The sequence below is a fragment of the Papio anubis genome, chromosome 18 (assembly GCF_008728515.1).
Source record: "Papio anubis isolate 15944 chromosome 18, Panubis1.0, whole genome shotgun sequence".
Taxonomy (NCBI): Eukaryota; Metazoa; Chordata; class Mammalia; order Primates; family Cercopithecidae; genus Papio; species Papio anubis.
In genome coordinates, this window is record NC_044993.1 from 44,531,262 (window position 1) to 44,545,240 (window position 13,979).

The following is a 13,979-nucleotide window of genomic DNA, read 5'->3' on the forward strand; positions in this document are numbered from 1 at the left end:
GGAGCAGGTTGTTCAGTTTCCATGTAGTTGAGCAGTTTTGAGTGAGTTTCTTAGTACTGAGTTCTAGTTTGATTGCACTGTGGTCTGAGAGACAGTTTGTTATAATTTCTATTGTTTTACATTTTCTGAGGAATGCTTTACTTCCAAGTATGTGGTCAATTTTGGAATAAGTGCGATGTGGTGCTGAGAAGAATGTCTATTCTGTTGATTTGGGGTGGAGAGTTCTGTAGATGTCTATTAGGTCCGCTTTGTGCAGAGTTGAATTCAATTCCTGGATGTCCTTGTTAATTTTCTGTCTCGTTGATCTGTCTAATGTTGACAGTGGGGTGTTAAAGTCTCCCATTATTATTGTATGGGAGTCTAAGTCTCTTTGCAAGTCTCTAAGGGCTTGCTTTATGAATCTGGGTGCTCCTGAATTGGGTGCATATATATTTAGGATAGTTAGCTCTTCCTGATGAATTGATCCCTTTACCATTATGTAATGGCCTTCTTTGTCTCTTTTGATCTTTGATGGTTTAAATTCTGTTTTATCAGAGACTAGGACTGCAACTCTTGCTTTTTTTGTTTTCCATTTGCTTGGTAGATCTTCCTCCATCCCTTTATTTTGAGCCTATGTGTGTCTCTGCATGTGAGATGGGTCTGCTGAATACAGCAAACTGATGGGTCTTGACTCTTTATCCAATTTGCCAGTCTGTGTCTTTTAAATGGACCATTTAGTCCATTTACATTTAAGGTTAATATTGTTATGTGTGAACTTGATTCTGTCATTATGTTATTAGCTGGTTATTTTGCTCACTAGTTGATGTAGTTTCTTCCTAGCATCGATGGACGTTACATTTTGACATGTTTTTGCAATGGCTGGTACCTGTTTTTCCTTTCCATGTTTAGTGCTTCCTTCAGGATCTCTTGTAGGGCAGGCCTGGTGGTGACAAAATCTCTCAGCATTTGCTTGTCTGTAAAGGATTTTATTTCTCCTTCACTTATGAAACTTAGGTTGGCTGGATATGAAATTCTGGGTTGAAAATCCTTTTCTTTAAGAATGTTGAATATTGGCCTCTACTCTCTTCTGGCTTGGAGAGTTTCTGATGAGAGATCTGCTGTTAGTCTGATGGGCTCCCCTTTGTGTGTAACCCGACCTTTCGCTCTGGCTGCCCTTAACATTTTTACCTTCATTTCAACTTTGGTGAAACTGACAATTATGTGTCTTGGAGTTGCTCTTCTTGAGGAATATCTTTGTGGCGTTCTCTGTATTTCCTGAATTTGGATGTTGGCCTCCCTTACTAGGTTGGGGAAGTTCTCCTGTATGATATCCTGCAGTGTTTTCCAACTTGGTTCCATTTTCCCCGTCACTTTCAGGCACACAAAACAGACCTAAATTTGGTCTTTTCACATAATCCCATACTTCTTGGAGGCTTTGTTCATTTCTTTTTACTCTTTTTTCTCCACACTTCTCTTCTCACTTCATTTCATTCATTTGCTCTTCAATCACTGATACTCTTTCTTCCAGTTGATTGAGTCAGTTACTGAAGCTTGTGCATTTGTCACATATTTCTCGTGTTATGGTTTTCATCTCTATCAGTTCTTTTTAGGTGTTCTCTGCATTGATTATTCTAGGTATGCATTCATCCATTCTTTTTTCAAGGTTTTTAGTTTCTTTGCACTGGTTCCATAGTTCCTCCTTTAGCTCTGAGAAGTTTGATCGACTGAAGCCTTCTTCTTTCAACTCATCAAAGTCATTCTCCGTCCAGCTTTGTTCCATTGCTGGCGATGAGCTGCATTCCTTTGGAGGAGGAGATGTGCTCTGGTTTTTTGAATTTCCAGCTTTTTTGCACTGCTTTTTCCCCATCTTTGTGGTTTTATCTGCCTTTGGTCTTTGACGATGGTGACGTACTGATGGGGTTTTGGTGTGGGTGTCCTTTCTGTTTGTTGGTTTTCCTTCTAACAGTCAGGACCCTCAGCTCTAGGTCTGTTGGAGTTTGCTTGAGGTCCACTCCAGACCCTGTTTGCCTGGGTATTAGCAGCGGAGGCTGCAGAAGATAGAATATTGCTGAACAGAGAGTGTTGCTGTCTGATTCTTGCTCTGGAAGCTTCATCTCAGGGGTGTACCCCACCGTGTGAGGTGTGAGGTGTCAGTCTGCACCTAGTGGGGGATGTCTCCCAGTTAGGATACTCAGGGGTCAGGGACCCACTTGAGCAGGCAGTCTGTCCCTTCTCAGATCTCAACCTCCATGCTGGGAGATCCACTGCTCTCTTCAGAGGTATCAGACAGGGGCATTTACCTCTGCCGAGGTTTCTGCTGCTTTTTGTTTAGCTATGCCCTGTACCCAGAGGAGGAGTCTACAGAGGCAGGCCGGCCTCCTTGACCTGCAGTGGGCTCCACCCAATTCAAGCTTCCCGGTGGCTTTGTTTACTCACTTAAGCCTCAGTAATGGCGGGTGCCCCTCCCCCAGCCTTGCTGCCACCTTGCAGTTAGATCTCAGACTGCTGTGCTAGCAATGAGGGAGGCTCCGTGGGTGTGGGACCCTCTGGGCCAGGTGTGGGATATAATCTCTTGGTGTGCCGTTTGCTAAGACCCTTGGTAAAGTGCAGTATTAGAGTGAGAGTTACCCGATTTTCCAGGTGTTGTGTGTCTCAGTTTCCCTTGGCTAGGAAAAGGGGTTCCCTTCCCCCTTGCGCTTCCCAGGTGAGGCAATGCCTCGCCTTGCTTCAGCTCTCACTGGTTGGGCTGCACCAGCTGACCAGCACTGATTGTCCAGCACTCCCCAGTGAGATGAACCTGGTACCTCAGTTGAAAATGCAGAAATCACCCATCTTCTGTGTCACTCACGCTGGGATCTGGAGGCTGGAACTGTTCCTATTCAGCCATCTTGGGCACGCCCTCTGAAACATAATTTTCTTTGCCACATTGATACCAGTTTGTCAAATAATTCAAAGAAGTTTAACATCCAGGCAAGTCTGGATCCAAAATGGCAGATACATTCAGAAACTCCTGTTGGTAGTGTACCTGTCACAGCCCTTCTGGAACACAATCTGGCTTTAGCTATTCAACTTTACATATGCCTGTTCTTAAACTGAGTCATTTCTTTCTTGAGAGACTGTCATCTACCAGGGATTAGTACATGTCGTGAGCTAAATTGTGTTCCCCTTCCCAAAATTTATGTGTTCATGTTTTAACACCTGGTGACTCAGAATGTGACTATATTTGAACATATAGTCTCTGCAAAGGTAATTAAGGTTAAGTGAATTCATTGGGATGCATCCTGATTCAACATAACTGGGGCCCTCATTGGAAGAGGCAGTCAGGGCACAGAAAAGCACAAGAGAAGATCTTGTGGATACAGAGATAGAAGATGATCATCTGCAAGCCAAGAAGGGAACTCAGAGAAAACACCCAGCCACCATTTTCAGACTGGATTTCTAGCCTCCAGAACTGTGAGAAACTCAATTTTTGTTGTTAGAGACTTCAGCCTGTGTTATTATGGAAGCCACAGCAAACTGTCATAGCCAATTAGGACACATGTAAGATGTTCCCTGAAGCATGAGTGAAATGGAAATAGAATTTATTATGTCAGGATCCATCAGCATTAAAAGGCTGAATTACTGAGAAAAAGGCTCTCCCTTATGAAATATTATGAAGACATGTGAGGGCACAGCTCCTACCCTGACGGGGCTATAGGGATGAGTTCTGTGAGATGACTAATGACCCTTTCTGTGTAACCCCTACTATTTGGATAAAACCCTTCTCTAGTAAGAGTGTACATTTTTAAATCTTAGAAAAGTTCTGGCAGGGAGGACATTGAAACTGCCTGTTGCAGGAGGTATCTAGGGTGGGTAAAGCAATAAACATAGTAGCAACCTGCAAAGATACTCGTGGCCTAGTGTAAAGTAAAAACAGCACGAAAGTGTTTTCTTTGATATTTCTACAAGTATATGACTGGTGACTGTGCACCTAAGTTGCTATTATGGACTAATGGACACCAGATTCCTTTGGGAAGGGATTGTGGGACACTTAATTGAGGAAGTTCTAAAACGTTTTCCAGGGAGTCCTCATCTTGGGCCTTCCCTAGTCTTTTGGGTCTCTTTGGAGACCCCACTGTGCCCACTTTCATCCCAGACCAACCCTGCCCATGGTTGTTGACATGGTGTATCTGCTCTTTGTCCAATGAGACAAAGTAGCTGAACTCATCAAACAGCTCCTCATGGAGCTCTGCAAAGAGAACGCCTGCAAGCCTGGCCAAGAGGTGTCAATGGCATGCCTGGGTTTCACCACAGGGGACACCCCCATTAAAAATTCTGCCCCTTAGATCAGGCACAAAGCAACATTTGCCTTGACCTCCTGCCAGGGAGAAAATCAGATGACAGCTTGAAATTTTTGTATAAACATCTGAACAGATAAAGGGGGTCCCCAGCACTCAACTTTCTATCCTGCCAGCCATAACCTGGGGTATAAATTTGGCAGATGTGTTAGCTTCTCAACAGCTGGAAACCTGCTCCTGTCAGAAAAGGACCCATTATCTCTTTCTTTCCCATAAGACATGGTGATAAGGAGAGGTGTAGGGTTGCCCAGATGATATCAAAGGTGAGGCCTGGCCTGGATGGGCCTGCCCCTCGTGGCCTGCTGTTACCTATGGGTGCCCCCTTCCACAAGAGCCAATGTCTACATCATAAGGAAATGCTCTCAGTTTAAGCCTTCCTGAGGTGAGAACCTCAGAAATCCAAGATACAGCAGGAAAACATCTTGCTGTCTTCAGAATCTTCTAACTAAACACAGGGCTATCTCTAAAATGAGGGTCCCAGTTTACCAGAGTTCTAAATTCACTTGGTGTTTGTAACTAAGGAAGTGAGGTCACTTCAAGATTCCATCACCTGGGCTCCTTCCTTTAACAAGATCGACCCACAGGCCCTGCTGGGCTCCTGACTGCTAACCCTCCTTTCCCATGTAAACACCTCACTTGTCCACAATCATGAGAACACAGCCCCTAGCCCCTTTCTCAGCTTCCTGAGAAGAGCTGGATTTGGTCTAGGACCCAAGTTTGAAACAGATATAGGTCAGAACATCTTGTCTTACTATTTCTGTGACCTTAGACAAGTCAGTGTGTGTTTCAGGACCTTCTCTGTCACCCAACATGCACAATGGCAACAATGCTAGAATCTTCTTCCTGGGAAACTCATCAGGTGTATATGAGGTAAAACTTATAAAACCCAAGGTATGGCATCATAAGTAGATAATGTGCAAACTTAAAGATGCAAAAATTACCATAAGGGGTGGGAGGTGGCATGATAAATAATTGAAACAGGCCTGGGGTCCAGCAGTGTGATCTTGGGAGAGTACTTTTCTCTCTGTGCCTTATTTTTAATTTTGTGCCATGAGATGTCGAAATTAAATGAAATTCAAATATTGTCATTTTCTTACATTAAGCCTTCCAGTGTTTTCTCTTTATATTTAGAATCAGACCCATGTGCCTCACCTTGATATATAAAGTGAGCAGCTGCATAAAAGCTCCCAGCATGAAGAGGTTAGTGACTCACTTCTGACCAACAGAATGTAACAAAAATGGTAGGGTAACACCTCAGACTTCAGGATGCCATAGCAAAGAACCATAGACTGCATGGCTGATAAGCAGTGAAATTTTATTTCTTATAGTTGCAGAGTCTGGAAGTTGAATATCAGGATGCCAGTATGGTCAGCCTTTGGTGAGAACTCTTCCGAATTGCCGACTGCAAACTTCAGGTTGTATCCTCACCTGGTGGAGAACAAGAGAAATCCCTTTGATATTCCTTTTATAAAGCCAGTAAACTTATTCATGAGGACTTCATCCTCAGGGTCTAATTATCTTCTACCTCCTAATATCATTATATTAAGGGTTACAACTTCAAGATACAAATTTGGGAGAAAATAGACCATCAGTCTATCACGACTCCCAGGATTATAATATGAAAATGGTGTAATTTTCCTTCTACTCACTCTGTCTTGTGTTTGCTCCCTCAATCTCTGTTCCTGTCTCTGTCTCTCTCTGGGTCTCTCTGTTGTATTCTTCACATTGCAGAAGCAAGCTCCAATGTTGATGTTATGAGTTGCTCTGTGTATGGGTCCACGTGGCAGAGAACTGAAGGAGTGACAAGGCCAATAGACAAAGAAAAACTCAGGCTCTCAGTCTACACTGAATTCTGCCAACAGCCACAATAGCTTGAAAACAAATTATCCCTCACTTCAGCTTCAACCTCATGAAAGAACCTGAGTCAGAGACACCCAACCAAGCTACGCCCCTATTCTGGTTCCAACACACTGTGAGATATTAATTACTGGTTGTTTAAAGGTGCTATGTTTTGGGGCACTGTTTTCAGAGAAGACCAGATTACTACCCTCATCTTTCAACTCCCAGGATCCTTCCTCCCTCTGTTTCTCTTTTCCCCAGGCTCCCTCCAGTGAAACTGGCCTTTTGCTATACAAAATGCCTATTTTTGGTATATAGAAGAAAACAGTCAGTTGTTTAGCCCAGATAGTTGAGACAAATGTCCAAAGATACAGAAAAATTAAATCCATTTTATTTGTTTACCTTTATTCATGGGGATCATGATTTCTTCCTGTCCAGGCCCAGTACTGATTCCCTCAAATGCCTCATTGAAGAAATACAAAAGTGATACTCCAGAAAATCTAGTTTTTTCCAGCATGTAATCATCATGTTTAAAGTAAGGAGCATGAATCAGTGAGAATGGGTTCTATATCTGCTTGAGGTGAAACAAGAAAATGCTAAAATTATTATATTATTTTATCAAATTTTTTGAACTATCTGGTTTTGATGTTTAGCTTGTCATGTATGCAGTATATTAATAAGATTAAATAGACATTCCGTTAATAAATGATTGAACATTTTTTTAGTTCCTGCCAAAACACTTTTTTTACTAATACTCTTTACTAATAAGGTTTTTCATACTTTGTGTACATGTGTCTTTTTCATATAATGACTTATTTTCTTTTGGGTAGGTACCCATAGGGGGATTGCTGGATCAAATGGTAGTTCTATTTTTAGATCTTTAAGAAATTTTCATACCATTTTTCATAGTGGTTGTACCAGTTTACATTCCCACCAGTAGTGTAAAAGTGTTCTCTTTTCATCACATCCATGCCAACATTTATTTTTATTTATTTTTAATTTTTAATTATGGCCATCCTTGCAGGACTAAAGTGATATCTCATTGTGGTTTTAATTTGCATTTCCTGGATAATTAGTAATGCTTAGCTGTTTTTTTATATGTTTGTTGTATATCTTCTTTTGAGAATTGTCTATTCATCCACTTTTTGATGAGATTATTTGTTTTTTTTTCTTGTTAATTTTTTGGGGTTTCTTATAGATTCTGAATATTAGTTCTTTGTCAGATGTAGAGTTTGCAAATATTTTTTGTTTGTTGTCTATTGACTGCTGGTTTTTTGTTTTGTTTTGTTTTGGTTTTTTTGGCTATTCAGAAGGTTTTTAGTTTAATTAGGTTCCATTTACTTATTTTTGTTTTTGTTGTATTTGCTTTTGGGGTCTCAGTCATAAATTATTTGCCTAAACCAATTTCCAAAAGAGCTTTTCTGATGTTATACTCTAGAATTTTTATGATTTCTGGTCTTAGATTTAAGTCTTTGATCCATCTTGAGTTGATTTTTGTATATGGTAGTGGGTGAGGGTGCAGTATGGGGCAGTTTGCATCATTGATGACAGGTTGTGGACCTCTAAGGCCAGACCAGCTACAAAAAGTTTTACCTCCTCTGTTTTCTGAAGTTTAGCAATTGCCAGAGCATATAGAACTTGAATGGAAGTCCTCCAATGATACCGGGTCCCCAGGGCTTTGGACATTCGTCCCTGACCTAGAAACAGACAGCCACTTCTTTGTCACTTCAACAACAGCAGGAGCATGGCTATTTCCAAACACTTGCTACAACTCTCCTCTCAACACACAATCTATACCCCTTAGCTGCTGGGTACTTGGTATTGCGTGGTTAGTCAGTGACATCCCAGCCCTGAGCCCTAGAGGCCCCAACACATACCCTGAAATGACTGAAGCACTGAGACCCCATCTCCTGACACCCCAAACCAAGAGAAAAAGGCTCTTTATGTCCTAGGCTTCTACCAGCTACCCCAAGGCCACATGATTCACAAGTGCACTTCATGGTTCAAACCACCAGCTCCTGCCCCACCTATGGCAGAGTGGACCTGTTTTTCTCCACACTTGCAGGGCAGTTACTGACCACTGAGAAAGAACAGTCAAAACTTTTGTCTGTACTGTGAAATCTAAGTCTACCCACTAGACCCAAGGAACCATGTACATGTAAAGGGTCAAGCCTTTCTGTTTGCTCATCAGAACTGCTACCAAAAAAAAAAAAAAAAAACAGTGTGGTCCGGTTGGCACTCCATCAGGTAACGCACATTCTTGCAGAGCCTGGTGTTAACCCTTCAGAGACAAACTGTTCCTGGGTAGAGGTTTCCTACATAGTAGAGCAGCTCCCTCACTCTGATATATTTATTGAAATCATTGTCATGAGCGTTCGTCCCACAGCACACAAGGGTGCTCCTAAGGTTCATACTTTTTTTTTGCGGGGGGGACAGAGTTTCGCTCTTGTTGCCCAGACTGGAGTGCAATGGTGTGATCTCGGCTCACTGCAACCTCCACCTCCCTGGTTCAAGCGATTCTCCTGCCTCAGCCTCCCGAGTAGCTGGGATTACAGGCGCGCACCACCTTGCCTGGCTAATTTTTTCATTTTTAGTAGAAATGGGGTTTCACCATGTTGGCCAGGCTGGTCTCAAACTCCTGACCTCAGGTGATCCACCCTCCTGGGCCTCCCAAAGTGCTGAGATTACAGGCATAAGCCACTGCACCTGGCCAAGGTTCATCCTTTCTTTCTTTCTCCACCCTGTGGGGAGCAGTGTTCATCGCTGTCCTGCTGTGAACCCTGCAGTATTAGGGTTCTGTAAAAGACCATATGATAGCTGATCTTTTGAGCTGTTTTTACCTGCGCCAGTAGAGTGGGCTGGAGGCCCCACCTACCCTGTGGGCTTTTGGAGGTGGCCAATGCACCCCAAGGCTAAGGGACAGAGGTCATCCTGCCTCTACTCCACTTTCCTGGGGCTTGCTTACTAGCTGGGATGGATTTTGGAAGTGGTTGGAGCTGCTCCTCCACCCCTGTTTCAGGGGTTGCCACAGGCCAGGAAATAGTGAGTATGAGTGGGGCTGGAAGGCTTCCACTATCCATGCTTAGATCCCTCCCATATGATGGAGGAGGGAGGGACGGACCTGAGCCTCCCTAGAGATGCTCCTCTTTGCCCAGTCCAGGTCAACCAACATGAGGTGTGGTGGGCTACCACTGGCAGGCAGCGGATGTGGCCACTCCAGAAAGTTACCAAATGGATTATATGAGTGCCATGGCTACTATGTGTTCTCAGAAAGTCAACCAGATTTTAGGTGGAGGGGAGAGAGGGCCCACATCGGCAGGTGAGCAGCCATAAGGCCATATGTGAAATTCATCCTTAAGGCGGAATGTGGAGGGGTCCAGAGGTTTATGCCAAAAGTAACATGCCATAAAAGTTATTAAAGTAAATTACAGAACATTATCAATTATAAATATATAAACTGAACATCAACAATTACAATTACTGTTGTTATTCATCATTATTATAGTTATTACCACTATTAGAAGCAGTAGTTGTTGCTGCTGCTGTTGTAGGAATGGTAATAAAAACACTAGTAAAGCTCTGCCACATCCTTGCTGGCTTGCTAGTTTGCTAGTCTGGCACAGACTTAGGACCTCTAAGGAGGGAGGAAGGGAAGGAAAGTAAGGAAGTAAAGAAACAAAACTGAATCCTGAATAGTTTTCCCTCCAATTCCAGCGTCTTGTTTTTTAAGTCAACTTCTTGTTTAAAATGAAAACAAAGAATCAAGTTTTTCTAGCGTCCGTGTGTGTGTTTGACGGAAGACAACAGAAGAGAGGCTTAGATTCACGAAAAATGTTTAATCCTTCCCGAAGCCCGTGCCTGCTTAAGAGCCCCTTACAGGGAGCCTCACAGGAAATTTTGTGAAGCCGAAGCTTTCAGGCTCCACTGTGGCCAAGGAAAAGTTTGAATCAAGACTGAGGACAATGATCCTGTGTATTTGAAGGTGGCAGGTAGGATGGTGCTGGACTGCAGCAGAAAGGAAGGAGGCACAAATCACTTACTGAGTGAGTGGAAGCCTACATTGAATGGCAGGGTTTGCTCATGAGACAGACCAGATTCCAGTTTTATGGGCAGCAATCAGTAAAACAGACACACCTGCACAGCCAGAAATGGGGGACAAAGATAGAATGTATGCGTTCCAGCAGCAGAAAAGGTGTCTACTAAGAACACACATGCTACTTTACCTTATAACTCTGTTCCCACAGACCAAGCAGACATTCTCATGTGAAAATCATCATATGGCTCCATCACAACTTGACTGGTAGAGACTGGTAGAGTATCCTTCTCCCTTCTCTCTATCCTTTACTTTCTCCTTCCCCATTTCTCTTTCTTTCGTTCTTCTAATTTTTTTTTTTTTTTCAGAGGAGTCTGGCTCTGTTGCCCAGGCTGGAGTACAGTGGCACCATCTTGCCTCACTGCAACCTCCACCTCCTGGGTTCAAGCGATTCTCCTGCCTCAGCCTCTAGAGTAGCTGGGATTACAGGTGTGCACCACCACACCCGGCTGATTTTTGTATTTTTAGTAGAGACAGGGCTTCGCCATGTTGGCCAGGTTGGTCTCAAACTCCTGACCTCAGGTGATCCACCCGCCTCAGCCTCCCAAAGTGCTGGGGTTGCAGGCATGAGCCACCACACTGGGCCCCCATTTCTTTAGTGTACAGAAAGTATCTGGTGTAGGTGTGCAAGCATACTGCAGTTTCTGTGTGCTTGCTTGTTTTTACTAAATGACCAGTGGCATGTGTTGATTGACATCCAGTGGAGATAGAGTGGGGAAGATACTGTTTCTGTGAAAAGAGTCCCTTTCTTCAGTGGCTCCTCACTCAGCTCTTACCCTCATCTACTAGTAATTACTTTGCCCTCACTGATGTTAGAAACAAGGGCTTGGTGCCACAAAGAAAATCAGTACTTAGAAAACTTCTTAGCAGGACACATTTACTTCTGCAGAAGTGTGCTGCCTGCTTCCTGCCCATCGCAAGAGCACATCTAGCAGGTTAGGGTAGGGGTTTTTATCCCTAAGGCAATTCTTGTTTCTGTGTCCTTCCCCATTCGCTGGAGTCTGACCACACAGTCTAAGCTAACCTATTGGCTACTGTTTGAAATTGAATATGGCTAATTAGGCGGGAAGGGAGAGGCTGTACTTTGCTAAGGCAGGAAGTGTTTACAGAAGAAGTACAAGGCATGTCTGGGCACGGGAAAGGTTGTTTACAGAGTAAGAGTAAGAGGTTTGCTAGTTACAGATTAAGCAGAGAAACAAGTGCTCCTTACAGATTAAGCAGGAAGGGCTGTGTACAGAGCAAGAAAGACTAAGGAAGCTTTGAAGAGGAATTTATTGGTCTTAACCAAAAGAAGCACAAAGAAACAAAAGAACAAAAATCTGCAACAATGTAAAAACCTTTGCAAATACATTTTTAGACTGGACGATTTTAATGCTTTTTATTGTTATAAATTCAAAGAGATTTTGTAACTAATCTTTCTGTACATGTGTTCCATACATCACAGTCTGTCTCCAGGTAGGGATAGGTGTTCCTAAAAAGAAGGAGGAGGAGGAGGAGAAAAGGAAGGAAGGAAAAAGAAAAAAAAATAAGAAAGAAGAAAGGAAAAGAAAGAGAAAGAAAGAAAAGCAGAAAGAAAAGAAAGAAAGAAAGAAAGAAAGAAAGAAAGAAAGAAAGAAAGAAAGAAAGAAAGAAAGAAAGAAAGAGCGAGAAAGAAAGAGGGGGAGGGGAAAAGGAGTGAAGAAGGGAAGGGATGTAAGGAAGTAAAGAAAAAAACTGAATCCTGAATAGTTTTCCCTCCACTTCCTGCGACTTGTTTTTTAAGTCAACTTCTTGTTTAAAATGAAAACAAAGTATCAAGTTTTTCTAGACTCTATGCGTGTCCATCTGACGGAAGACAACAGAAGAGAGGCTTAGGTTCATGAAAAATGTTTAATCCTTCTAGAAGCCGGCGCCTGCTTAGGAGCCCCCTACAGGGAGCCTCACAGGACATTTTCAAGTCTTACTTAGCCCAGAAGGTGCGTGGGAGGTGAGGGGTTTCTGTCCTGTACTCCCATAGACGTCTCTTTATGGTAAGATTTCTATTTCTTTAGTATATACCCAGTAACAGGATTGCTGAGTCTAACGGTACTTGTGTTTTAAGTTGTTTGTGAAATCGCCACTTTGCTTTCCACAGTAGCTGAACTGAGCCCCCTCCCCGGGCCAGGCGCCGGATGGTGGGCAATGGCACTGGAGAGTGGGCGGGGCCGCAGAGGACAGGGCTCTGCGTCTCCCTCCCTGTGTCCTGTGCTCAGGGCCACCCCGGACTGCGGTGGCGCGGATGCCCGGCCCTGCCTCTCCGGCCATGGGGGAGGGGGAGCTGCGGGGGGGCTAGTGACGGCGGCATCAGCGGTGACAGCGCCGGTGGCGGCTCGTGCAGGGTGCGAGGTGTTGCCGAGGGCCAGGCGGGGCTACGGGCAGAAAGAAGCCCAAGCTCCGCGCGGTGGAGACGGCGGTGGCAGCGACGGCGAGGGCTGGAGATGGTGGAGTGGAGGGACCCGAGGAGCCCTGCACGGACGGGGAGAATGTATTCACCCGGCGATCAAAGATCTATTCCTACATGAGCCCCAACAGATGCTCTGGAATACGTTCCCCGCTTCCGGAAGAGAACTCAGTTACACATCGCGGAGTCAAATGCCAAGGAAACCCTTAGCCAGAATCTCCAAGAAACGAGAAGAGAAAGGAAATGCAATACGGAGCACCAGGAAGTCTCAGGAACAGAAGATCAAACATGCCAGGAGAAGTCCCCTGGCACCTTTTCCAAACCAATAATCTGAAGCAGCAGAACCTCCCAAAACTGTAACCTCGTCTTGTGATTCCACCAATGCAGCCATCACCAAGCAAGCTCCGAAGAAGCCCTTCAAGGGCACACAGCACCCCCCGCCGCCCCCTCCGGAAAAAACATCAAGGAAAAACGCAACAGACTGGCAAACTCTCAGGTTTCTACCCTGTCCGAAGCAGCTCCAGGAAGAGCAAAGGTGAGCTGCAGTCCGAAGAAAGGAAAATACCAGATGATTGGATTGAAGATGGGAAGAAAGAAGGAATGAAGAATGACCTCATTGATGGCAAAGGCAGGGATGCCATCGCCATCAAGCATTTCTCCCAGAGTGCCTTTGTGGTGAAATAACCGCGGGGCCTCATCAAGATCGCGACGCCAAGATGCAGGAGGCTGTGTACGCACAGGACCCTCCGGAAGCTGCTACCTCTACTGTTTTCAGTATCTGAGCAAAACCTGCTGGATGCAACTAGAGACACAAATCGCTTAGGAAGACTGATCAATCACAGCAAATGTGGGAATTGCTAAACCAAACTGCAGGACATCGACGGCTACCTCACGGTCATCCTCAACACCTCCCGAGATAGTGAGGCCTGGGAGGTGCTCCTGTATTACTGTGGGGACCGCAGCAAGGCTCCCTGGAAGCCGACGGGTGCCTGAAGCATTAACCCGGGCCGGGCGCCCTCCCTGCCCCACCTTCCCTTCTTCAAAGGACAAAGTACCCTCAAAGGGAATCCATGTTTTTTTTTTTTTTTTTTTTTTGGAGACGGAGTCTCACTGTGTCTCCCAGGCTGGAGTGCAGTGGCGCGATCTCGGCTCACTGCAAGCTCCGCCCCCCCGGGTTCACGCCATTCTCCCGCCTCAGCCTCCCAAGTAGCTGGGACTACAGGCGCCCGCTACCGCGCCCGGCTAGTTTTTTTTTTTGTATTTTTAGTAGAGACGGGGTTTCACCATGTTAGCCAGGATAGTCTCGATCTCC

The 13,979-nt window shown here is 44.5% G+C and overlaps 1 long non-coding RNA gene and 1 pseudogene across 1 annotated transcript; both read left to right on the plus strand.

Moving 5' to 3' along the window:
- Positions 1 to 5,094: 5,094 nt before the first annotated feature.
- On the plus strand, positions 5,095 to 5,736 carry LOC110742029. The gene is made up of 3 exons (XR_002519207.2): positions 5,095 to 5,186; positions 5,448 to 5,516; positions 5,645 to 5,736. It is a non-coding gene; the product is annotated as an uncharacterized LOC110742029 (long non-coding RNA).
- A 7,033-nt stretch (positions 5,737 to 12,769) lies between these two features.
- On the plus strand, positions 12,770 to 13,741 carry LOC101009084 (annotated as a pseudogene).
- Positions 13,742 to 13,979: the final 238 nt, after the last annotated feature.